The 25,366-nt window shown below is 37.4% G+C and overlaps 1 protein-coding gene across 4 annotated transcripts in view; it reads left to right on the top strand.

Moving 5' to 3' along the window:
* LOC129725894 (muscarinic acetylcholine receptor DM1) overlaps nucleotides 1–25,366 on the top strand; it is a 297,734-nt gene that overhangs the window by 49,974 nt on the left and 222,394 nt on the right. For 3 of the 4 annotated variants that reach the window (XM_055682292.1, XM_055682288.1, XM_055682290.1), the window contains exon 2: nucleotides 22,430–23,504. The gene's annotated coding sequence lies outside the window, so the exon portion shown is untranslated. The remainder of the gene's footprint in view (nucleotides 1–22,429; nucleotides 23,505–25,366) is intronic. The other variant, XM_055682291.1, reaches the window with a different exon arrangement.

Raw genomic sequence — 25,366 nt, 5'->3', positions numbered from 1 at the left:
TACAAATGCGAAAAATTCATTAAAGGCAATTGGTCTTTCATAAATATCACCGTTTGTTGCGCCCACCTTAGCCAAAGAGTCCGCTTTCTCATTACCCGGTATCGAGCAGTGAGAAGGGACCCACGCTAAGGTAATCTGAGTAGATTTTCCGGATAAAGCACTCAGATGTTCCCGTATTTTCCCCAGGAAATACGGAGAGTGCCTAACATCTTTCATCGATCGGAGAGCCTCAATGGAACTGAGACTGTCCGTAAAGATGAAATAACGGTCCGTGGGCATTTTTTCGATAATCCCTAGGGTGTACTGAATTGCAGCCAATTCTGCGACGTAAACAGAAGCAGGATTATCGAGCTTATGGGAGACGGTTAAATTGTTATTGAAGATATCCGTCAGTGTAGTACATATTGTCGCAGTTGATGTTTCGATATTTATTGGAAAAAATTTTAGGGATCTGCTGCACGCGTAAATGATCCGGGACTCCACGAGTTTCTTCTATCATGGATGTATCGAAAAACACAGTAGAATCAGGAGTATTTGATAAGTCGACACGATTTGGAATATTCGAAGAAGGGTTAATATTTTGGGACATGTGATTGAAATACAATGTCATAAAACGGGTTTGAGAATTAAGTTCGATTAACCTTTCAAAATTTTCAATCACGGGACGGTTCAAGACCTCACATTTGATTAGAATACGAGAAGACAGGCTCCAGAAGCGGTTTTTCAATGGTAGTACTCCAGCTAAGATCTCCAAACTCATCGTATGGGTCGATTGCATGCAACCCAAGGCGATACGCAAACAACGATATTGTATTCGCTCCAGTTGAGCTTTGGCTCCTGTAACATAGATTACACTGTCGTCTGCAAGTTGTCTTATCGTGCATGAATTTGCCAGACATTCGTCGATGTCATTTACATAAAAGTTGTAAAGAAGGGGGCTTAAACATGAGCCCTGGGGAAGACCCATGTAGCTAATGCGAAAAGTTGCCAAATCGCCGTGCGTAAAATGCATGTGCTTTTTGGACAACAAATCGTACAAAAAATTGTTCAAAATTGGAGAAAATCCTTGTCGGTGAAGTTTACCCGAAAGAATGTCAATAGAAACGGAATCAAAAGCCCCCTTAATGTCCAAGAACGCAGACGCCATTTGTTCTTTGCGAGCATACGCCAGCTGAATATCTGTTGAAAGCAACGCAAGACAATCATTCGTCCCTTTGACACGGCGGAAGCCAAATTGAGTATCTGATAGTATACCATTTGATTCGGCCCAATGAACTAAACGACGGAGTATCATTTTTTCCATCAATTTCCGGATACAGGATAGCATTGCAATCGGCCTATAAGAGTTGTGATCAGAAGCTGGTTTCCCTGGTTTTTGGATGGCGATCACCTTCACTTGCCTTCAATCCTGCGGTACAATGTTTTGCTCCAGGAACTTATTGAACAAGTTCAACAAGCGCCTCTTGGCATTGCCGGGTAGATTCTTAAACAAGTTGAATTTGATTCTATCTAACCCAGACGCGTTATTGTTACAGGACAGGAGGGCAACTGAAAATTCTGCCATCGTAAAAGGTCGTGGCCCGGAGACGCATCGCGAACAATGTTTTGCTCAGGAACAGAGTCCGGACATACTTTCCTGGCAAAATCAAATATCCACCGACTTGAAGACTCGTCGCTTTCGTTGACCGTTACGCGATTCCGCATTCTTCGGGCTGTGTTCCAAAGAGTGCTCATCGATGTCTCCCTCGACGTTTCGTTCACGAGCCGACGCCAATATCCGCGTTTCTTTGCTTTAGCCAAACTTTTAAGCTTGGTATCAAGCTTCGAATACCGTAAATAGTCGCCAGGTATACCTCCCTTCTGGAAGGCCAAAAACGCGTCGGATCTTTGCGTGTAGACATCGGAGCACTCTTGGTCCCAGCACGGCCGTTCTTTGATCGTTACGCCGGGATATTTCTTCGTTTGGGCTTGCAACGCGGCGTCGAGAATCAAGCCCGCGAGGAGGTTGTATTCTTCAAGTGGTGGATGATGTTGAATCGACTCGACCGCTTTTGAAATCATTCCCTCGTATAACTTCCAATCGACATTCCGTGTGAGGTCATACGGAATGTCAATTGGTCGCATGCGAGTTGACCCGTTTGTAATTGAAATAAGAATAGGCAGATGGTCGCTACCGTGAGGATCGAGGATTACCTTCCATGTGCAATCCAACCGTAGCGACGTCGAACATAAGGATAGATCCAAAGCGCTTGGGCGCGCTGGAGGTTTCGGGATACGTGTCATTTCACCGTTGTTCAAAATAGTCATGTCGAAGTCATCGCAAAGGTTATAGATTAAAGAGGAGCGGTTATCATTGTAGGGGGAACCCCAAGCCACACCATGAGAGTTGAAGTCTCCCAAAATCAAACGTGGCGAGGGAAGAAGTTCTATTAAATCAAAGAGCAGCCGTTGCCCAACCTGTGCTCTGGGAGGAATATATATTGAGGCAATACAAAGCTCTTTACCTTGTATTGTCATTTGACATGCGACAACTTCGATGCCTGGAATCGAGGGGAGGTTAATACGATAGGAAGAATAGCACTTTTTAATCCCTAAAAGTACTCCTCCATATGGGGTGTCTCGATCAAGGCGAATAATATTAAAATCATGGAAGTTGAGATCAATATTTGAAGTAAGCCAAGTTTCACAAAGGGAAAATGCATCGCATTTGTTTTTATTTATCAAAACTTTAAACGAATCAATTTTTGGTAAAATACTTCTACAATTCCACTGTAAGACAGAGATAGAATTCTTCATATACGCAGTTGAATTAGGCATCGAAGGATACAATCGCTGCAAGGAGGGGCCATTGGGCAGTCAACTGCTTCAAAAATGATCTAACTGTTGGGAGGAATGCTGTAAGAAAAATTTAAATTAGATCGGGTACATTGAAATTTTCAAAAATCCAGTCCACAATGTCAGAAAATTTCACTAATTCAGAGTTCGTTTCATCAACTGGATGTGCAAAAGGAACAAATGGGGTTTTAGATGTTCCTGGCAGTGCTGGGAATTCCTTCTGGGGCTTTAAATTTGCAAGCTCAGGAGGAGTTTGCTTCGGTTTTTCCGCAGCACTGTTTGGTTTGTTCGTACTTTTCATTACATTTTGGGAAATCTTAGGACCTTTACGGGGAAGTTTAGGAGAAGAAACATTTTTCCTCTTCCTAGACTCCCCAGGATTGGCATAAGATGTTCCCGCTGATGAATCGTCAGAATCGGTTTCATCAGAGGACAACAGATCAAAGGGGTTCGATGTTATGGTAGAAGTGGTCACGGTCTTCTTAAGCATCTCAGCATAAGACCGCTTTGAACGCTCCTTAAGTGACCGCTTGATTTTATCTCTGCGCTGCATGTACACCGGGCATGTGGAGAGCTCATGCTGGTTTTCCCCACAGTGAATGCATTTTTCAGCATTAACACTGCAAGAATCTTCCGCATGAGTCTCCCCACACTTGCTACATCGTGCCTTATTGCAGCAGTAGGCGGCTGTGTGGCCTAACTGCTTGCAATTGGTGCAATTCATAACACGGGGTACATACAGGCAGACGAACCCGGTCGATCGAGACGTGGCTAGGAAGTGCAGATCCGGCAAACGTAACGCGGAACGAGTCTGACGGAGTGTAAACTTTTTTTACCGCCGACGAGAGACATGGACCGCAATTGCTTACAATCCAAAATCCTCGCCTGTGTTTCGGTATTTTTGAAGCAATCGGTTGCGCTTCTTAGGATACACTCGACAGACAGACTCGAATCGGTTATGACACCGTCGATCTCCACGTCTCGTGCGGGTATGTAAACGCGATACTCGCGTGTGAAGAGCTCAGAGCAAGCGATAGCATTGGCCTGTGCCAGATCACTGACCACGACACGGAGCTTGTTAGGTCGGACCTGGGAAATTTCGGTCACGGCCTTGTACCCCTTCGTCAGGTCTTTAGAAATTTGCAGTATGTTTAATCGCTTTGAATTCACTCTTGCCTTTGGACGAAAATAAACAGTATAGCTGCCCTGTTGAGATTCGTCCGGGTAAAGCCTGGGGCGAGGGGGGACTGGAGAATGAACAGGGGAGGGGGTAACAGAAGGGTCGGGGTCAGGGGGGTTCGGGGATGGTGGCACGGGAGGCGAGGGATCTATATCCATCGCGCTATATGTAGCGCACTAGCGCACTAGCGCCGACAAGAACACGTACCGATTTACTTCTTCCTTCCAGCAGTGGTTGTCCGATCGTTCGAAGCTGCACCCAAAGCAGCCAGCAGCACCAGTACAGCAGCACCAATACAGCCACCAGCAGTGAGCCGGGTGTGAGATCACTCAGCACAGCGACACGACTCGACTGTCAACTGATGGCCTTGAATTAGAAAGATCTATTCACTGTGCACAGATCAAAACTGCAGCTGGTATTTTGCACCAATACAGCCAAAGTTGCGAGCCGGGTACAGAACGTAGCGACACAACTCACAATCTAGTTGGCCATTAGCGCGAATAATACACTCTTTTGTTTGGCTATTCGTACACACGGACCGGATTGTAATAGAACGACCACTTTGCACGTCCGTTTCTGTCGAGTGTTCGACGCGGAATGATTATCATTCATTATGATTTATATTATATTATATTATATTATATTATATTATATTATATTATATTATATTATATTATATTATATTATATTATATTATATTATATTATATTATATTATATTATATTATATTATATTATATTATATTATATTATATATTATATTATATATTTTTTTTTTCTTCATCTATAGTTTATTTGACACGGCACAAATACAATTCAATGTTTAACGGCGCCAATTATATCTGGTAGCTTACTTTCTAAAGTATCTTAATAACTAAAAGCAAATTTTTTATCCTCGCTGCCGACTACGAGCTGAAACTAAATCTAACTTAAAGCTAGAATATTTTGCATTAAAAGCACAGGTTTGCTGTTTGATGGTTTTCATTGCCATAGGTAAGCAGCATATTAAATTTGTTCCGCTGCTGGGCCAAGATACTACGGACTGGCATATTGGGTTGTTTCCATCGGGCCTTGAGAGTATCGTGCGGGTCTGATTTCTGTTTCCGGATCGGGGGTCTTAACGTCTTCTTGTCGTTTGGTTGGATGTAGGCGGAAGGGGATAGGACTAAACTGGGGCGTGGATGGATTTCAGGAAAACGTATATAAGGGACATGTAGGATAGGTCACGGCTCGCCAAGACATCACGAACAGGAACAGCCGGCTGCCTACCTTCGGCCTGCAGGGAAGCTATTAATCTAGACCTGGCGTCACGGTGTACAGGGCATGACCAAACAACGTGCTCTATGTCGTGATAACCTTCACCACAGGCACAGATACCACTCTCCCCGAGCCCAACACGACGGAGATGCGCGTCAAATCTATAGTGATTGGACATAAGCCGGGACATCAGGCAAATGAAATCCCGACCTACATCCAACCCCTTGAACCACGGGTTCGTCGATACCTTGGGGATTATGGAATGTAATTATATTATATTATATTATATTATATTATATTATATTATATTATATTATATTATATTATATTATATTATATTATATTATATTATATTATATTATATTATATTATATTATATTATATTATATTATATTATATTATATTATATTATATTATATGATCATCCTACAATCCGGTTCAAAATTACAGATTCGATTGAGACATTCAATATCAATTTTCGATTTTAACTAATCAGACCTCTGTAACTTCTGAGCCATCATAATAAATAGAGCTGAGTCCCGAGCAAGATCGGGTACCATGCTAGTGTTGAAACATTTATTAAAAACATTTTTTCAATAATCATAATACTGAAAAGTAAGAGGAAGGCCCTTAATTTCTAATTGAAAAGTTTAATGGTTATTATTTTACAGTCAAAAATATTACTGATGTCCTACGTGAATTCAACAAAGTACGTGGCGTCTCCATCAAATTTGTAGAAAAGGCGACGCATGGTTGATATCAATTTTGACTTCTGCACTAATTGTTTTGAGAAAATAAAGAATCGTGGTCCATTTTTTTTAAATATTAATATCTCTATCGCATTTGTAAAACAGACGACGTCAAGTTATTATTAATTTAAGTGATCACGATTCAAATTAGTTCGTTGAAAAACGGAATCGTTTTACGACTTTGTTCAAAAATGTATAGGTTTTTTAAACATACAGATCCATAATCTTACCTCTGGTTTCAAATCTTGAGGCATATTTTCTGCTAAGAGTGTTATCTTAGTGTAGTACTACTTCCAAAAGTTAACAACGGCGTATTTTTTTTTTCTGTGTGGACTCATCACTGCGACCAGAGCTTAGATCTATTGTGATATTGCCCAGGTGTTTTCTGTACTCCGCACTTCATATTATTAGCAGTAACACTATTGAAGTAAGTGATACGCTAATCATTCATATCAGTGCTTGTGTGTAATTACCTTTCCGTTTCAAGCTTACTGCTCTACTATACCGAGCCTCTGTCCATTCAACAATATCGCCTAGTTACAATTCCCTGGAGACTTTCATATGTTACTCACACCAGTTTTATTATAATAGGGACTTATTTTGCTAGGAGGAGAGTCAACAGTGGTACTGTAGAATCCAGATTGAAGGAAGGGTACGTGGTGGGGAGCCTGAGAATAAACCCATGCTTAAAGTCCTTTGACAACCAAATGGCCTGATTCTACTAAGATTCGAACCCACGACCACCTGCTAACCAAAGCGGACTCTGTAACCTTGTGGCTACGGAACAACGGCGTAACTGATATTTTGCATAATATTGAGGCTCGAATCACTCGCGTTGGATAAAATCAAGAACTAGGTTTAGGAATATGTCTCGTGCCCTGCACAAGTCAATAGCTACACACACTTGTTTTATGACGTAAAAATTTCAACAGCTAATGGAAATTAAAATTTGTAAAATACTTTCTTGAGTTTCATAGCTGTTGAATCTTTATCAAATGGAATTTAATAAGGCCACCTAGTTTCAAACTGTATTGAACCTTGTTTCGTGAAATAACTTTTAAAATATTACGAACAGTGAGGGTAGAACCTACTTTTTTTTTGGCTCATTAGCGGCCCCAGCAAGCTTCGTCCCGCCCATTTTTGTGTTTAATTGAATAATTTTAAACATTCCAAAGTCATTGATTCCTTGCGATTTGTCACCGTAGGCTGTTTTTCAGAAACCGGAAGTAGCCATCTTGGACTTCAAAATGGCATATCTCTAACATTTTCTGGCCCCTGGGCGTCATTCTGGTTCCGGAAACATTCATATCATAAACTGGGAGTTTCCATCTTAAATTCAAAAATGGCTTCTGGAGTCAAACTATTATGGACATATTTGTAACCCTTAAAAAATTCACCTGCCAAATTTGGTTCCTTTTACTTGGTTAGTTCTCGAGCTGTGCAGAAATCTGCGTTTCATTTGTATGGAACCCCTTCCTTCCAGAAGCAGGAGGTGTCAAACCATTATGGACATAGTTTTACCCCTAAAAACATTCACATGCGAAATTTGGTTGTATTCGCTTGATTGGTTCTCGGCACAGCTCGAGAAACAAATTTGTGTATCATTTGTAGAATAGAAATATATAAGAGGGAGGGGTGTCAAACCATTGTGACATATTTGTTATCCTTAAAAACATTCATATGCCGAATTTGGCTTTATTTACTTGATTAGTTTTCGAGATGTAGGGTAAACAGGTATAATACGCCCCCCCCCCCCCCTAAGGAACATTTTCAATATTGCAGTTATGTTTATCACAAGCAACAAATCTTTCATTCAGTTGGATGCACTATTTAGTTGGTAATGCACTGCTATTATTTGCTTTTTTAATTACTGTTACACAAAAACGCCATAATTTAATTAAAAAATATGATTAAATCGCAAGTTTTCCAAGCTACCTATATGCCCCATGCAGTAGCCTCATATGCCAGCTCAACACGCGGGGTGGAACAGCGCTTGAAGTCTCAGAAGCAAACGGTAAGGGCTCATTCAGAAATTACGTAAGGGTTTAGGGGGGGAGGGGGGGTATCCAAATTTCTTACGAATGCTTACGTAGGGGAAGAGGGGTATTCAAGAGAATCTTACGTAAGATCGAAAAAATTAAAAAAAACTGAAAAAAAAGTTTACAAAACTAAAAAAATTAAAATTAATTGAATTATTCATCGCTGCGATCTTAACAGTTGAACCTTAGGAAAGCAGTGAATTCACCGTCGCTGGGTGATTGCGTGCTTTACTTCATTTCTACTCAATTTTCAATTTTGTTTACTTTAACATAGTATAAACTGTATTAACTTGGTTTGTTTTATCCTCTACGATGGGGCATATTGTCCGGATCTGTAGTGTATCAGAAAGCATTGAATATTGGAGCAAATTATACAATTTTTATCATTCCTTCACTAGATACAATTGCTTATAGGTTCGTTTGAGATATAAAAATGCAAATACCAGGTAATAAACTTTATAAACTAGTGAAAAAACGTTACGGAAACACTGCAAGAAATTAGATCTGAGGCAGCTCAAATCAAAATTGATTTTTGTTTATTTTTTGCTGCTAGTAACAATTATCAAACTTGCACAGAAGGTTGGTCCTATGACCCACAACGGATTCCCAATAGTCTCATATCTTATTTTTTGTGTATTTCCGAAAAAATAGTCTAGGGCGTTATGCCCCGGGGGGCGTTTTTTACCAACGATAATAAATTGACAGGTTAGGAGAAAGAAGGAGTTTGATTGTCTTGGTAACGAAAACATAGTAAACAAACCTGATGCCAAAAGCTTCTACGTCACAACGTCGAAGGTTTCATCACAACGCACGGTAGATATTGATAGAACAGAATTTTTTTAAGAAATAAATACAACTTTTGAGAAGAAATTTTTTCTTCATTATTTCGGAAATCAATCTATAAACATCTGGTGCAGAGGAACGAAAAAAGTTCCGGTCAAACCCGGGTTATTCACAACATAAAGAGATTTAATTTTAAATATCCACCCGAAATTTAACATAGATTTTAACCGGATATGACTTCTCGAAAAAAAAATCATCATAAAAATAAAGTAAATAAATCAAGAATCAAAACTTTTTTTGCCTCTCTCCTAGAAAGGTATACTGCCGTTAGATGACATTGTGACATAGATCCAAGTGATCAGTTTTTCAGTACGGCCCATAAATAAAAGAATTTTTCGTCACTTTTGTATGGAAATGTGTGCCGACGTCACTTTGTTTTTTTTTTTTATTTTATGCAACGTACGAATAAGTAACAACGAAAAGGAAAATACCAAAAGATAGGTTTTCGAATAATGAACAAATTGCCATGGAAAACTTATATTCGAGAAAGTGGCACTTACGTCACTTTGTCATCTCACGGCAGTATAGCAATCACTTGCAAAACCGAAAATATAAAAGTGCTCCAAAGAGCCGAATGGCATATATCACTCGACTCAGCTCGACGAGCTGAGCATTTTCTGTATGTGTGTGTGTGTGTGTGCGATTTGAATAAAAAGTCTAGTCTCAAAAGAACGGGCTATCTAGAAAACCCTTAACTTTTGAATTTCATAAAGATTGAACTTGTGGTTCAAAAGTTATGAAAAGAAACGTGTTCTGAAGACTGTTTAATCTCACTCATGTTTCTCAGAGATGGCTGTACCGATTTTCATGAAATCAGTGTCAAATGGAAGGTCTAATCGCCCCATAAGACCCTATTGATTTGTTTTGCAATCGGACTATTACTTTGCCTGTTATGTTACGAAACTTCTTTACCAGAAACCGGAAGTTGCCATCTTACAATCCAAAATGTTGTCTGAGGTCGATTATGGAACATATTAGTTACCACTAAAAACATTCACCTGCCAATATGGTTCCATTTAGTTGATTAGTTCGCGAGATGTGCAGAAATTTGTGAAGAAACATGTACTTCCAGAAGAGGGAGTCGGGTTTCAAACCATTATGTACATATTTGTTACCACTAAAAACATTTACCTGCCAAATTTTGTTCCATTTGGTTGATTAGTTCTCGAGATGTGCACAAATTTGTGTTTCATCCAACTATTATGGACCCATTAGTTACCCCTTAAAACATCCACATGCCAAATTCGGTTTCATTTGCTTGGTTTGTTCTTGAGTTGTGCAGAAATTTATGTTTCATTTGTATGGGACCCCTCCCTTCCAGAAAAGGGAGGGGTCTCAAACTATCATAGGAACCTTTATCGGCACCAAAAACCCCTACAGAGAAATTTTCACGTCGATCGGTTCGGTAGTTTTCGGGCCTATATGGATCAGACAGACAGACAGACTTGACTGCATTTTTATAAGTAAAGATTACAACATCAATATTTTAGAACCTGAAGAGTGAATATACATTTATTGGATTGAAGCGTTCATGTAAATCTATTTTTACAAATAACAAATTGAATGAGAAATGCTGGGTCTGACCGCTAGGTGGATTAATTTAGGTTCTATTCTACAAAGTGCCTAGTTTTCTAGCTATTTCTTCCTGTAATTATGCAACGATTTCGAAAATTACCGCGGTATTTCATCTGAATTATTTTATACTCATCAATCTTTCTCCTTAAACTTTTTTTTTTCATGTATTTTAATCTGATATTTATTTATTTGAATGAGCTATTGCTATGGTTTCACCAGCCCGTCTCTTAAGAGATCTTCCGTATAATTGTCTCTGGATTTCTCAACCAACTATTTATTAGCTGTTGATTCCGCCTGTGCCTTGCGTTCAGCTCACAGACTTCTATCAGACGGATCTCTTTTAGGTAGCGCAAGAATAGTTGGAACGGCTGAAAATTCTTTTGATAATGAGACCAGAGTTAGTATCTAAAATGATTATCGCCTTACCATTTTTAACTAGAAATGGTCGATGACCGACAAGATTCGACCCTCTTTTTCATCAACTTTTCATCAACTGACAACGGAGACCCACAAAATTGAGCCCACTTTTTTCGGGTTGGTTTATGCCGCGGAAAACTATGCATACTAACTGGTAGTTTGTCTTTCCGTATCTTGTATGATGAAATTTCACATGACTTTATTGAGCAAAACGGCATGTTAACCTATGCACTCCGTCAACTTTACAGAAATAAACACACTTGACTGTTCAAAACAAACTTTGTGACGTAATATCTCCGAGCGCTTTGATTGAATTTTATGTTGGGCGTGTACATATAGGAGCATGTAACATTTTCACCAATACGGCGGTAGGAATCTGCCTAACCTTTGCTCAATTAATATTGGTTTTATACATGCTTACCCTACAGAAATTTGTGTTACATTTGTATGGGATGTTTATATGTTAAGATTTTCGAGTGGAATTGAGGAATGTACCCGCGAGCCACTGTATTGGAACTCGACTGATTGTAATGAATTACATACCTAGTACCTAGACCTTCAAAATATCTATGAAAATAAAAATTCTATAAGTTGATATTTTTATCACTTCAGTCCCCACTCCAATTAACGATTCAAGTGTAATTGCATGATGGTCCACGGTTCGAGGATTTCGTTCGATAGCATTTCAAATTGTTGCTTTGCTGTTGCCAATTTGTCAATTAATCGTCGGCGGCGAAATTCGTCGATAAAGCAGGGTCAAGTTTCACTCAGACATTTAATCCCAGCGTTTGGTTGCTGGTCGTAAAAGTAATGGAATTTCTATGCAATGAATTTATCGCTGTTTCGTGCTGGTAGCAAAAAGTGCTTTTCCTCGAAACAGCAATGTACAGGAGCTTCCACTGTGTGAAGGCTTCGGGTTTTGCTTAACCGGGGACAATGGAAAGCGAAATGATTCATATATATTCACATCACCATCAGCGACACTCTGAAAGAAATCAAAAGAGAGTGGCAATGATTTATCGAATTATTCAAATGAGATTTCGATATAGTTTGCCTATACCAGGGTGGTAGAGAGGTTAGAGGCAGAGAGCTCTCAAAGGCAATGCTAATAACACCCCATAGCCACAGCAGCCAACTTAATCTTGGTTACGGCAGTCACATTGTCGTTTCATTCTATCGACTTTGTCGTTTGGAGGCGTTCCACAAATTACGTACTAGTTTCGTCTGCGTTGTTGAATCAAGCGACCGTTTTAGTATCGCAAGTTTCGACCTGCTCTTGCATCGCATAACAATTAACATAGTTCCTGGACAGGATCTTTTGTTCCTCATTTACCATCATCTTTGCAAATGTAAGTCGGTGCTCACAGACGCACATTTCAGAAACCACACAAATTTCTCGGAGGGTGACACAGCTGGTATTGCAAGAGCCATGATTGGTGTATTATTCGAGAAGCTTTGGAAAGTCACCATCAAAACGGCAAAAGTGAGAAAGAAAATCATTTCGGTGATTCGCCCCTGTTTGCATGGTTGGGCTACAGTAACTAAAAAGTAGCATGTTTGCACGGATATTAAAACGTTCACCCGTGTGTAAAATAGCAGAGAGTGGAAAAACTACAAAACCAATCGATTGTATAATTAATTAGCTTGCTCATTTTCCTCAAATCTCAATTTTATGTTTTATGATTACCCAAACACTTTTTTCACAGGGCACTGAATTTTTAAACGTGTTGATCTGGATGAGGGTCAAACACAAATTTCTCGGAGGGTGACACAGCTGGTATTGCAAGAGCCATGATTGGTGTATTATTCGAGAAGCTTTGGAAAGTCACCATCAAAACGGCAAAAGTGAGAAAGAAAATCATTTCGGTGATTCGCCCCTGTTTGCATGGTTGGGCTACAGTAACTAAAAAGTAGCATGTTTGCACGGATATTAAAACGTTCACCCGTGTGTAAAATAGCAGAGAGTGGAAAAACTACAAAACCAATCGATTGTATAATTAATTAGCTTGCTCATTTTCCTCAAATCTCAATTTTATGTTTTATGATTACCCAAACACTTTTTTCACAGGGCACTGAATTTTTAAACGTGTTGATCTGGATGAGGGTCAAACCACTTGCTAATATTCGCTTCCAAAACAGGTTGTTAAATTAGGATAGCAGCATCTGTTCCAGAACCAAATGACTAAATTAAACTCACTCATAGCTGTTCAACATTATTGCTTTTTCGGGTTCATCGTAACCACTTGATGGCTACTTCTCTCGTTAAAATTTATTCAACAGTAGGAAATGAGAGTGATTTTATATTTTTGAAACTGAAGCCAAGCTAAAGATGATCCAAACAGAATTAAAAAATAGTTATATGTTTACAGAAAGATTGGAACAGACTTCCATGCGAATGTAGTAGTACAAGAAAAATATTTTAAGCGCGCAACGATGATGGTTACTTTTTCGAATGGAACGATAACCAAACCGTTCGGTTGAAGGGAAGGGGAAATTGCCGTCGGGATGAAGCAGATTTCCCGGAAATATTGCGCCGCTTTTCGACGGAGTTTCTAGTGATACTCGTATTTTCCGCCATGCCTAAATCTATCGGCTGCAAGAAGCCCGCTCTGGGCTGATGATGAAAAGTATTAGCAGCCGGTGTGAGGAATCGGAAACAAGTTCGTTGCCGTTTCCCTCCCTGGCGCCAGCTGCCGGTATTGTCAGTCTATTCAATTTTGCCATTTTACTCGTTTTGTGACAGCTTTTATTTGCTTGATGTGCAGAAAAACTGGATGCCACAACTGTTACTTTTGGCACTGCTTTGATAGAAATTCCTGCCTTTGCTTCCTTGTGGTACGCTCGGCTCGGCTCTGGTGGGACCTGACCTTTGTATCAGCTTAGTGTTACTTATTACATTTTCCACGCTTTTTCGTTGAGACAATATTGCCTCAAATTGTGCGAGATAGGGAACAAAATATGAATTATGTTTTCGGAAGTCAAATGTGTTTTTTCTTTCATTTCGAAGTGTTCGATATATTTCCTCGTTCGAGAAATGCATGAAGATGCTGCTTAGCGTTCATGGTTGCGAAACAAATATAATCGAAAACGTTGGTCGGTAGTTGATAAATTATCTGTCAACCGTTCTGGGAGCTTTGGTTAGATTTTAAACGATGGGTTTTCGTGGAGTGTGTTTTGCGTTATAGTTCTAAATGGAATTTTCTGATATTCGTCAATATTGCAACAGTTACCATTACTTTTATGATCTTACCTCATAATCGCGACTTTTCATCAGTTCATATACTGTTTACGATACAGAAAGTCCTTTCCAGTTGTCGCGGTACTACCAGGGAGGCCGAAGAAAACTCGGTAACTTTAACATATTTCTGGCAGCTTATAAATTTATTTTTCATTTTATGATTTATGAAAACCCTATCGGTCTGCAACTGTTAAGGATTCTGTGTTCATTATTTGAAAGATTTTCAAAGAGTGCCCAGTGGTAGCTCAAAACATAATAACTGACGAAGACTGACGAGAGTTCGTAAATTACCCTATGTGTACAGATTTGAAATCATCCCACTAATCGGGCTGCAAATCCGTACAGCATAAATCATGATGCATATGTACCATTCATATGATGCTTTTTACATTTTTGTTTCCTTGGTTAATTTTCATTTGTCTTTCCTGTACTTCATTTGTCTTTCCTGTATTTCATGTGTCCCTTGTCGCTCTTTTTTTCGTGTCCTTCATGTTCCTTTTCTTTCGTGTTATTTTATTTCTTCTTGTCTTTTCACTTGGGGTTTGTCTATTGTTTATCTTTTTTGTTTTTCTTATTTTTGTTGTTTTGTTTTTATTTTTGTTTCATTTTTCTTGACTTGGTTGTTGTCTTGTAATTCTCGTATTACTTGTCTTGTATTATTTCTGTCTATCTTGTATTTTTTGTCTTTCTTATCTCTTTTTATATTTTTTTGCTAGTTTCACTCATTTTCTTCTTTTTCTTGTCTTTCTTTGAAATCTTGGCTGTCTTGTCTTTCTTGTAAATCTGTAATTCATGAAATTCTTGCAATTCTTTTTTATCTCTTATATTTTTCTTACCTTTCTTGTTTTACTTGTCTTTCTTGTTTATTTTGTATTTCTTGTTTATCTTGTCTTCCTGTCTTTTATGTCATTCGTGTCTTATTTGCCTCTCTTATTTTTCTTGTCTTTCTTGATGCTCTTGTTTTCTATCTTTTTTATCCAACTTATCCTAATGTCTTTCTTGTCTTTTTGGTCTATCTGTCTCTTCTGTGTTTCTTAACTTTCGTGTTTCCTCGTCATTTTGTCATTCATTCATTTTATTTTTGATTCTTGTCTATTTTGTCTTTCTATCTTTTTTCGTCTTTCTGATCTGTTTTGTTCGTCACGCCTTTGCATTTCTAGTCTGACTTGACTTTTGATGACTTTCGGAATGCTCCTAAAGGAAGGGTGTAAAATGAAAACAATATATTTTTGTCCAATTTCAAATACTTTCGATAACAAATTTAGTTCTAACAAAATACGAGAACTAGAATGACATCTAGAATCCAAAAAATCAACTTCAGACGCCGTTTTTAAATTCATGGTGGCAATTTTAGGTTTCTTGAAAACAGTCAAAAATGGTGACTATTCTCGAAGCAGGAATGATATCCAGATGTTGGGAATCGACTCCAGATACCTTTTTGAATCTTTACTTTGATACATTATTCGTAGCGAGTTGTTTCATTAGTGTTGTTTGCTAAAAGTTATTGAAATAAATATTTTGACTATCGTAATCTTTCTATCAGTCAGAGAATTTTTTGAAACAAGAAGTTTACGATCATTCTCGAATGCAGTAATGCAAGTAATACAACCAACAGCCTGAAGCAGTTATACGATAATTTTGTAGGCGTGGTTTTACACACAACCTTTCTGATTTTTTTTTGTGTTTCGTGTTTTTTTCGTCTCTCTTGTAAAACTCGTCTTTTTTGCCATTACCGTCTTCTTGGTCGTTTTTTATTCAGTTTTTCTTTTTATGTTTTTCTTCCTTGTCTTTTAGGTTTTTCGTAATTTATTAGTCTTTATAATGTCTTTTCGATCTTTCTGGACTTATATGTAGTATTCCTCGTTTACATGTCCTTTGTGATTGAATTTTTGAATATTTTCGTTTGTCCTCATTGGTTGCCTTTCTTGTGTTTTTTAGTTTTCTCTTCCTCCTTTTTCTAGTCTTTCTTTATTGACTCGTGACTTATTCTATATTTCTTGTCTTATGTTATTCTTGTCTTATTTCTCTTATTAAATGTCATTCTCGTCTTTTTGGTCGATCTTGTCTTTATTTCTAAACTTTTCATTTTTGTCTTTTCTGTCTCACCCGCTTTTTTCGTCCATCTTTACTTTTTTATCATTGTTATCTTTGTCGTAATTTTAATTTTTACTGTTTTCTACTTTTTCGTAGTTTCTATCTGTGTTCACTTGTCTTTTATTTCTTGTTTTGTATACCTTGTTTTTTATTGTCTTATTTTCATCTTATTTTTTCTTGACGTTCTCCTGTGTCATGTGATTCTAGTCCATTTTGTCATTCGTATCTTTTTCGTCTTTCTGGTTACTCTGGTCTTCTTTGTCTTTTTTATCCTTTTTCACCCTTTGTTTTTATTTCCTTTCTTGTGTGTCTAGTGTTTTTTGCTTGTTTGGTCATAAGTATTTCATTTTTTAAGTATTTTTGCTTGTAATGCTAGTCATTTTCGTCGTGTTTCCCTTTTTTGTGTGCCTCATGTCTTTTTGTTGCCTTACATGTTTTTCTTGTCTCTCCGCATTTCTTGTCTTTCTCGTTCAATTTGCTTTCGACTATGTTTTCTTGTCTGTTTCAAGGTATCTTAAATTTCTTTCCTGTCTTTTTTTGTGTCTATCTGGCTTTTCTTGTTGCATGCCTTCTGTTTCGTCTTTTGTTCGTTCAATTCTTTTTCGTATCAGTCTTGTCATGCTTTTCTCGGATATATTTCGTTTGTCCTTGTTGTTCTTCTAGTCTTATCTTGCTGGTTTTCTTGTATTTTTTCCAAGTTTCCATTTTAATTCTTTAGTTGTTGATTTTTTACTTTGTCTTTCTTGAGTTTTATGTTTTTTTTGCTTTGCTCGTCTTTCTGATCTTTGCTAGATAGTTTTCGTTTTTCTTCACTTTTTTGTCTTTTTATACTACACTAAGGTCGCTTTATACGCGTTTTTACGCGGATTCCGGAATTTACGCGGTTTTTTTCACGCTGATTCCGGAATTTACGCGGTGTTTTTACGCGGATTCCGGAATTTACGCTGGTTTTTTTACGCGGCTCGTATCCCCCGCGTAAAAAGCGACTTTAGTGTATTTTCAAGTTATACTCTGCTTTCGTATCTTCTTTGTTATATTCTTTTTTCCTAGTACTTTGTCTTACTCGTCTTTCTTGTTTTATTCTAACTTCTAATTTTATTCTAATTCTTTCTAACTCTTATATTTTTGAATTCTTTTCGCCTGTATCCTATTTCTTTGTTGTTTTTTTCACACTCTTTTCTGTCTTTTTTCTCTCGTATCTGTCTTGTCACTCTTGCTTTCCTTACTTATTTTTTATTTGTCTTTGATGCTCTTCTTGTCTCGCTTGTTTGTCTTGTTTTCTTGATTTTTTCTTCTTTCAAGTTTTTCTTGTCGTTTGTTGATTTTCCCCTTCGATTGTTTCTGTCTTGCCCCGTAATTTTCTTGTCTTTCCGATTTCACTTGTTTTTCTTGTATCGCTTATCATTCTTGTATCTCGTATTTTGCTCACCTGTCTCGTTTCTTTTATCTTGGTTTCTTATGTGTTTCTCGGCTCTCTCGTCTTTTCACCGTATCTTTTTGTGATTTTTCCTGTCCATTTTCGTTTGTCTTCTATTTGTTGCTTTTCTCGTCTTTTTCAAATTATTCCTTCCTTTTTTTTTTAGTTAGTCTCGGGACTTTTTGTTTTGCTTGTCGTTTTTGTCATTTTTGTCATTTTTGTCATTTTCGTATTTTTCGTTGTTTTTTGCTTTTTTGTCTTTCTTGTTTTTCATGTCATTCTTGTCTTATTTTTTTTCTTATTTTCTTGTTTTTCCTAACCTTCCTGTCTTTCTTGTGTTGCTTGTCTCGCTTATCGTATATATCATTCTTGTCTGTTCAGTCTATCTGCCTCTTCTGTGTTTTTAACTCTCGTATTTTCTTATCATTTTGTCATTTCTTCTTCTTTATTTTCGTTTGACTTCTTATTCTTGTCTTTCTTTATTTATTGCTTGTTATGACATTCTTGTCTTACCTGTCATTTTCGTTAGTCTTATCTATCTTTTTCGTCATCATTAACTTTTATTCCTTACTTACCTTTTCGTTGTCTCCTATTTCTTAGTTTTTTGTTTAACTTTTTGCCTTTCTCCTAGAAAGGTATAGCAATCACTTGCAAAACCGAAAGTATAAAAGTGCTCCAAAGGGCTGAATGGCATATATCACTCGACTCAGCTCGACGAGCTGAGAATTTTCTGTGTGTGTGTGTGTGTGTGTGTGTGAGTGTGTGTGTATGTGTGTGTGTATGTGCAGATTTTTATTCTCACTCACTTTTCTCAGAGATGGCTGGACCGATTTTCATGGAATTAATTGCAAATGAAAGGTCTTGTTGCCCCATAAGATCCTATTGAATTTCATTGTAATCTGATTTTTAGTTTAGAGGTTATGTTTAAAAATGTGAAAATCATGAAACATCAATATCTCCGAAACTACACAACTGATTTGAACAAAATTGGTCTCAAAAGAATTTCATAAAGATTGAACTTGTGGTTCAAAAGTTATGAAAAGAAACGTATTCTGAAGACTGTTTAATCTCACTCATGTTTCTCAGAGATGGCTGTACCGATTTTCATAAAATCAGTGTCAAATGGAAGGTCTAATTGCCCCATAAGACCCTATTGATTTGTTTTGCAGTCGGACTATTACTTTGCCTGTTATGTTTAAAAATGTGAAATCCAGCTATGCAAAGGAACATATTCCGAAAACTACTTGGACTCACTCACTTTTCTCAGAGATGGCTGACCCGATTTCCACAAAATTAGTGTCAAATGAATGGTCTAGCTGCCTCAGAAGACCCTATTGAATTTTACTGTAATTGAACTAATACTTCATTTGTAATGTGCCGACTTGTGAAAATCACGAAACTTCATTATCTCAGAAACTACACAACCGATTTGATTATTATTATCAGATAAGCGGACTAGTTAAGGGTTAACTGATGAATTATGATTGAACACGTGGTTCCAAAGTTTGGCTGCCCTATACGTCCCCATTTCATTTGATTATAATCGAACTTAAGCAACCGTTATGTATTAAATTGTTAATAAAACAACGAAAGTCTATTATCTCAAAGATTACATTATTTGGACATAACGAGTGTCATATGAACGAGTCATCTCTCAAACTTACAAATAACAAACTTCATAACAATTTGATATGTGGCTCAAAAGTTATGGAAAGAAGAGACATTCAAAGACTATTTAAAACTATACCTGCTTTGATCGATATATGTGGCTTCAACATAATTTAAATGTGGTGTCGTACTATTTGAACGTTCCAAGTTCATTGATTCCTTGCGGTTTGTTTGAAGTCTGCAAATGCACGACGAATCGGCCATAGGATATGATCAAAGTCAAAAGACAAATCATTTGAAATGATTGGTTTTATCAAAATGACAACATCCTCGACTTTTGGCTTCTGTACATCGCCCTAATTCTGAATATATTCATATTGGGTGGTATTCGGTCATTTTCAGCAAATTTTCTGGCATCAATCTGACACCGGAAATACTCATATTGGGAGGTATTTAGTTATTTTGGTTGTTTTCCAGAAACTAAGAGTGGTCTTTGATTTCAAAATGGTGTCAAGGGTCAATGTTTGGTTTCTATGCATCATCTCGATTACGGAAATTTCCATGTTGAGTATTATTTGGTCATTTTCGGCTGTTTCCTATAAGTTGCCATTTAGCGATTCAAAATGGTGCCTGAGGTCAATTGTTAGCTCATTGCATCATTCTGGTTCCAGAGATACTCATATTGGATGGTATTTTGTTATTTTAGGCTGTTTTTCATAAACCGGAAGTAGCCATCTTGGATTTCGAAATGGTATTTAAGATAATTTCTGGCCTCTGAGCGTCATTCTGGTTGAAGAAACACTCACATTGGGTGTAATTCGATCATTTTCCGCTGTTTCCCAGAAACCGGAGGCCTCCAACCTAGAATCCAAAATAGGCCTTTGAACGATTTCAGCTGCTGTGTATCATTCTAGATCCGGAGATACATGTTAGACGGAATTCGGCCATTTCTGGCTGTTTTCCAGAAACCACAAGTTGCCATCCTACAATTCATAATGGTGTCTGAAGTCGATTTGTGGCTCCAGTGCATCATTACGATTCCGAAAATACCCCCCTTTTTGGGTGGTATTTGGTCGTTTGCCGCTGTTTTTCCGAAACCGGAAGTCGCCAACTTAGAATTCAAAATGGTATCTGTGGTCGAATTTAGCTCCTGTGTATCTTTCTTTATCCGGATATTATTATATTGGGTGAAAATCTTCCATTTTTGGCTGTTTTCCAGAAACCGGAAGTTGCTATCTTACAATCCAAAATGTTGCCTGAGGTCGATTATGGAACATATTTGCTACCACTAAAAACATTCACCTGCCAAATATGGTTGATTAGTTCGCGAGATGTGCAGAAATTTGTGCAGAAACATGTGCTTCAATAAGAGGAAGGGGCGTCGAACCATTATGGACATATTTATTACCCGTTAAAACATCCACATGCCAAATTCGGTTTCATTTGCTTGGTTTGTTCTTGAGTTGTGCAGAAATGTATGTTTCATTTGTATTTGACCCCTTCTTTCCAGAAGAGGGAGGGGTCTCAAACTATCATAGGAATTTTTATCGGTACCAAAAACCCCTACATAGAAATTTTCACGTCGATCGGTTCGGTAGTTTTCGAGCCTATATGGATCAAACAGACAGACAAACCGGACTGCATTTTTATATGTATAGATTACAACATCAATATTTTAGAACCTAAAGAGTGAATATACATTTATTGGATTGAAGCGTTCATGTAAATCTATTTTTACAAATAAAAGTTTGAATGAGAAAGGCTGGGTCTGACCGCTAGGTGGATTAATTTAGGTTTTTTTTTTTCTTTTTTTATACGTCTTGTCCTTTTTGACGTTGTTGTGTGCCTTGTCTGGTCCATTTTGTTATTCGTATTTTTCTCGTTTTTCTGGTTATTGTGTTTTTCTTTGTCTTTTTATCGCTATTCACTCTCTTGTTCTTCATTTCTTTCTTGCCACCCACTTTGTGTGTCTTGTGTTTCTTGTCATTTTTGCTCGTTTTGTCATTCCTATCTTACTTTTCTGTCGGTTTTTTTTCTATTTTTGTTCGTGCTTTTTTGTATCTTATGTCTTTCTGCTATCTTACCTGTCTCTCTCGTCTAGTTCTCATCGGTCATATATTTCTCACCATTCTGTTTATGCGTATCGTATCTGTTTTGTCATTTTTGTTGTATGTTTTGTGTTCCCTGTCTTTTTGTTCACTTTGTTATTCATGTCTTTTTCGTTTTCTTTATTTTTTTGTCTTTCTTATAGCTCTTGTTTTTCTTGTCGTTTTCGTTTTCGTTTTCGTTTTCCTTTTCTTCATTTTGTCTTTCAATACTTGTTTTTCTTGTCTGATTTTGCTTCTGTATCATTGTTGTCATTTTCGTTTTTCTACTATTTTTTTTTGTCTTGTCTTTCAGGTTTCTCTTGTCTTTCTTGTTTTCTCCTGCTTCCTTGTATTCTTTATAATTTTTGTCTTTCTTGATTTTTTGTGTCCCTTCTATCTCTCGTGTCTTACTTATCACCCTATGTTATCTATCACGCTTCTAATTTTTCTTATGATATATTATTTTTCTTCTTCATTTCTTGTCTGTCTTGTTTTATATTCTTTTGTCTATTTCTTCTTGTCTGCTTTCATTTGTCTTTCATTTCTTACATTTCTGCTTCTTGCGTATCTTTTCTGTTTAATCTTTCTTGTCTTTCTATCCTTTTTATCTTTCTTATTAATTTCCTTCCTTGTCTTTCATGATGTATGTCTTGTGTTTCCCGCCTCCCTTTCCATCATCCTTTCAATCGTATCTTTCATAGATTATTTATAATAACGATCGTTTATGACCTCCGGATAGCTTTAAACTAAAGAATTTATTATGCTATGGTTTTATGATTCCAGTTGATCTGTTGGACTTCCATCGTAATCACCGCAAGCTTTTCAAGGAAAAGAACAAGCAACAACCTCTCAAAAGCTTTCGATGTTTTTGAAAAGCAAATTAAATTTAAAAAAAATATAAAGTTATTTTTACAAACTCTCGCAGTAGGGTGTTATTTTACGAGCGCATTCATTCATGGTTCCTAGAATTACCGTTATTCATTCAAAATCCTCGTATTACCCTCCTGAATAAAATAAAACTATAATTAACACTACAATGCAACTGTTGTTCCAGATCAAATTTTAATTTAAAATTCAATTCTCTTCCACAGATATGCCAGACCAATTTCACTTTCGAATGGCAACGCAAGTGTGTAAGTGTGTGTGAATGTATGTATGTATGTACATAACCTATAGAGCGTCGTTAAATAACAGTAATCGAAACATTTCCAGTGAAAAGTCCGCAGCCGAAAAACAATTAAATAAACATCAAAGCGCGTGGAGAGCTCTACGAGCTTGCAAACGAGAATTGCCCCGGCGTTGCTTCTGGTAAGCGGAATGGATCACCGACCGGTAAAGTGAAATTGATGTTGAATTGAAAATGATAATCATTTGAGCACTGGAATAAAGAAGAAAAATTAATTCGCAACAACCGTGGTTTGCGTGCTGGAAGCAGAGCGCGTTGGTTTAATGAATTTTCCTGGTTTTGGGAACAAAAACCAGAAGAGGTGAGAAATTTTATTCAATTCGACCATGTGAGACCAGTAAACGGCAAGGCCAAAGGTATTGTATTCAAAATTGAAACTTACATTGGATGGCAAAGTCAGTATCAGTTGGCAAACTAAAATTGAAAACTGATATCATCAGCTGAAATCGAATCGAACGTGGTATCGGTGAAAAACGGGTTGCTGTACTTTTTTGTGGCATTTGCACTCCTATTACCGAAAGCTATGTAATTGATGTTGATTGTGTCACGAGTACGAGTATTGTGCAACTCGGGAGAGATTTGGGTCAGTACTCTATATAGTCATACATCGTAGAAAGCTAGTGGTAACAAAAACAGTAGTGAAGTGTAATTTACGTACAGACTGATGAACATCACCGTGAACTGACGGATATTCGGGAGCCAAAGTGTGCACCGGATACAGCTTTTATTCGCGTACATAAAAAAGTTGAAGCGATTGAGCTGCTGGAAATGACCACAGTAATACCTTACCAGATCGGACGGGAGCCAACATTGAGTGGAGCTGGTGGTACATAATCGAGGCGGCGCAAACCAGGTCTGCAACAGTGCTACAGTTTTTGTGTGTATTCTGCGAGTCATTGACAGTGACACAATGGGTGATGCACAATCGAAATGGATCGACAGTTATCTGGTGCAATGTCACGATGCTTTTATTTGATAAGGTAAGTTTCAATGTGTTATGTAATATAAAACCTTACATTGTTTTATTTCATATTGTCACATGAATATTTCGTTTTGAAATAGTAGGTTATAGCTATACTTAGGTAATATGTAAACTTAGACGATGAAAAAAAAATACACTGACAATGTGTGCAATAACAAATCAGGTAAAACTATCTAATTCGGCCGAATCAAGTATTCCGGCAATTTCGGCAAATTGAAAAACTTGTAAAATTAAAAATAAAACCGGTTTCGTTTCTGTCTTGACCGAGCATGTCGCAGCTTTACCGTCGACATCTTCTCCTGGAAACCGCATGGTAGTCCACATGAATCTGCAACTTTTGCAGTCAGCCATTTTCATTGTAAATTCGTGTTTTCTTCCGGTTAAATGTAGCTTTCAACATACAATCATGCAAACATGTATAACTACATACACAAACACAGCCGGAGGAAGTCTTGATCAACGTTCAAAGTTTTGCCTGGGCAGACCAGAGAGCTGCTACGGACCAGCGTTGCCTTGGTTTGGTGAGCAATGAGATAAAGGTGCGGTTGTGCTTGCTACGTGCAGACTTACAAGCGACCACATGGTATCGGATGCTTGGAAGCCACCATAGACGTGCGTAGAGAGGGGAGAGGAGGTGTGATTAGGGTATTGGTGAATCCAGCAAAGCACTCTGTTGAATAAAAATAGAATAACGAGAAGAAATGAAAGATGTTATCAATTTTATATTGACTATAAAAAACATTATCTAACTGAAACGTAAAATAATAATACTGATGCGCTACTCCAACAGCCGGCAGCTATCTTAAAATATTAAATATTATTAGATTACACTGGACGACAAAAGCGAACAAAATTTTGCCCTAAAGCTCAAAAAAGATTATGGTTTTTCAAACAATCAATGTGATTTTGGAGCCCCTAGCCTATGCAGAAAAGTCTCAAAATGCCGCACAATAAGTGCTCACTGGGTCCGTCGCTTCTACGTTGGCTCACGGTAAAACTCTTTTAAGTCTCTGAAAAAGTTCTCTTTGATAGGAGCACCAAAACTTACAGGTATGGTTAAAAAGCCATAATCTTTAAATTTTTTCCAGTTTGAGCTGGAGTTATAAAAAATCAGTTTGGACGTTAAGAAAAAAATTTGCACAGTAAATGGTCGACAGTAAAAGAAAAAAATACATAAACTTAGCCGCAATTTTTAATTATCAGAGGCCCATACCAAAATTATAAAAATGTTTTAATTGATATTAGGCGAAAATTTCAACTTAGATATTGTTTTAAACCGACTTTTACTTAATACACAATATGGCTGATAAAGCTTGCTACGAAGGCCGTATACAATCGTACAGGTTAGCAGGAATACGTCAACTGCCAAAATTGATACAATACGAGGTTGCTTATAGATTCGGTACTCAACTTTACGGGATAGTACTGCTAACGTGATCACAGTTTTCGCGTATTTTATAAAGGCCGTATTGATTGTGACAAAAGACTCGAAATCGTTTCCACTACTTTTGTTGTATTTCAACTCAACTTTCTGTCAGTTTATCTTTTAGTAATAAATCCTGTTACAAGTTTGGAGAGTATTCAATACGACATGATGATCTTTGGAAACAAAAAAAATATTTGAAAATAAAATATCTGTAAGAGCAAAACCACGCCCAATGACGTATGGTCGAATGTCGACAACTTTTGATTTGAAATAAACAGAGTATTTTTCACAGAAGGGGAAGATTTTTAGACTCGAGGAAAATTTTCTAAAAGGGACTATGAATAGGTTATATTAAAAGCATTGTAGCTCAGAAACCGTTGGTTGTATATAAAGTTGTCTAAGAATGAGTTGTAGGGGATTAATAATGTCTTATA

Source organism: Wyeomyia smithii, chromosome 2, assembly GCF_029784165.1.
Source record: "Wyeomyia smithii strain HCP4-BCI-WySm-NY-G18 chromosome 2, ASM2978416v1, whole genome shotgun sequence".
Taxonomy (NCBI): Eukaryota; Metazoa; Arthropoda; class Insecta; order Diptera; family Culicidae; genus Wyeomyia; species Wyeomyia smithii.
The sequence above is the reverse complement of the archived record's forward strand: the minus strand, read 5'-3'. Positions and strand labels throughout refer to the sequence as shown.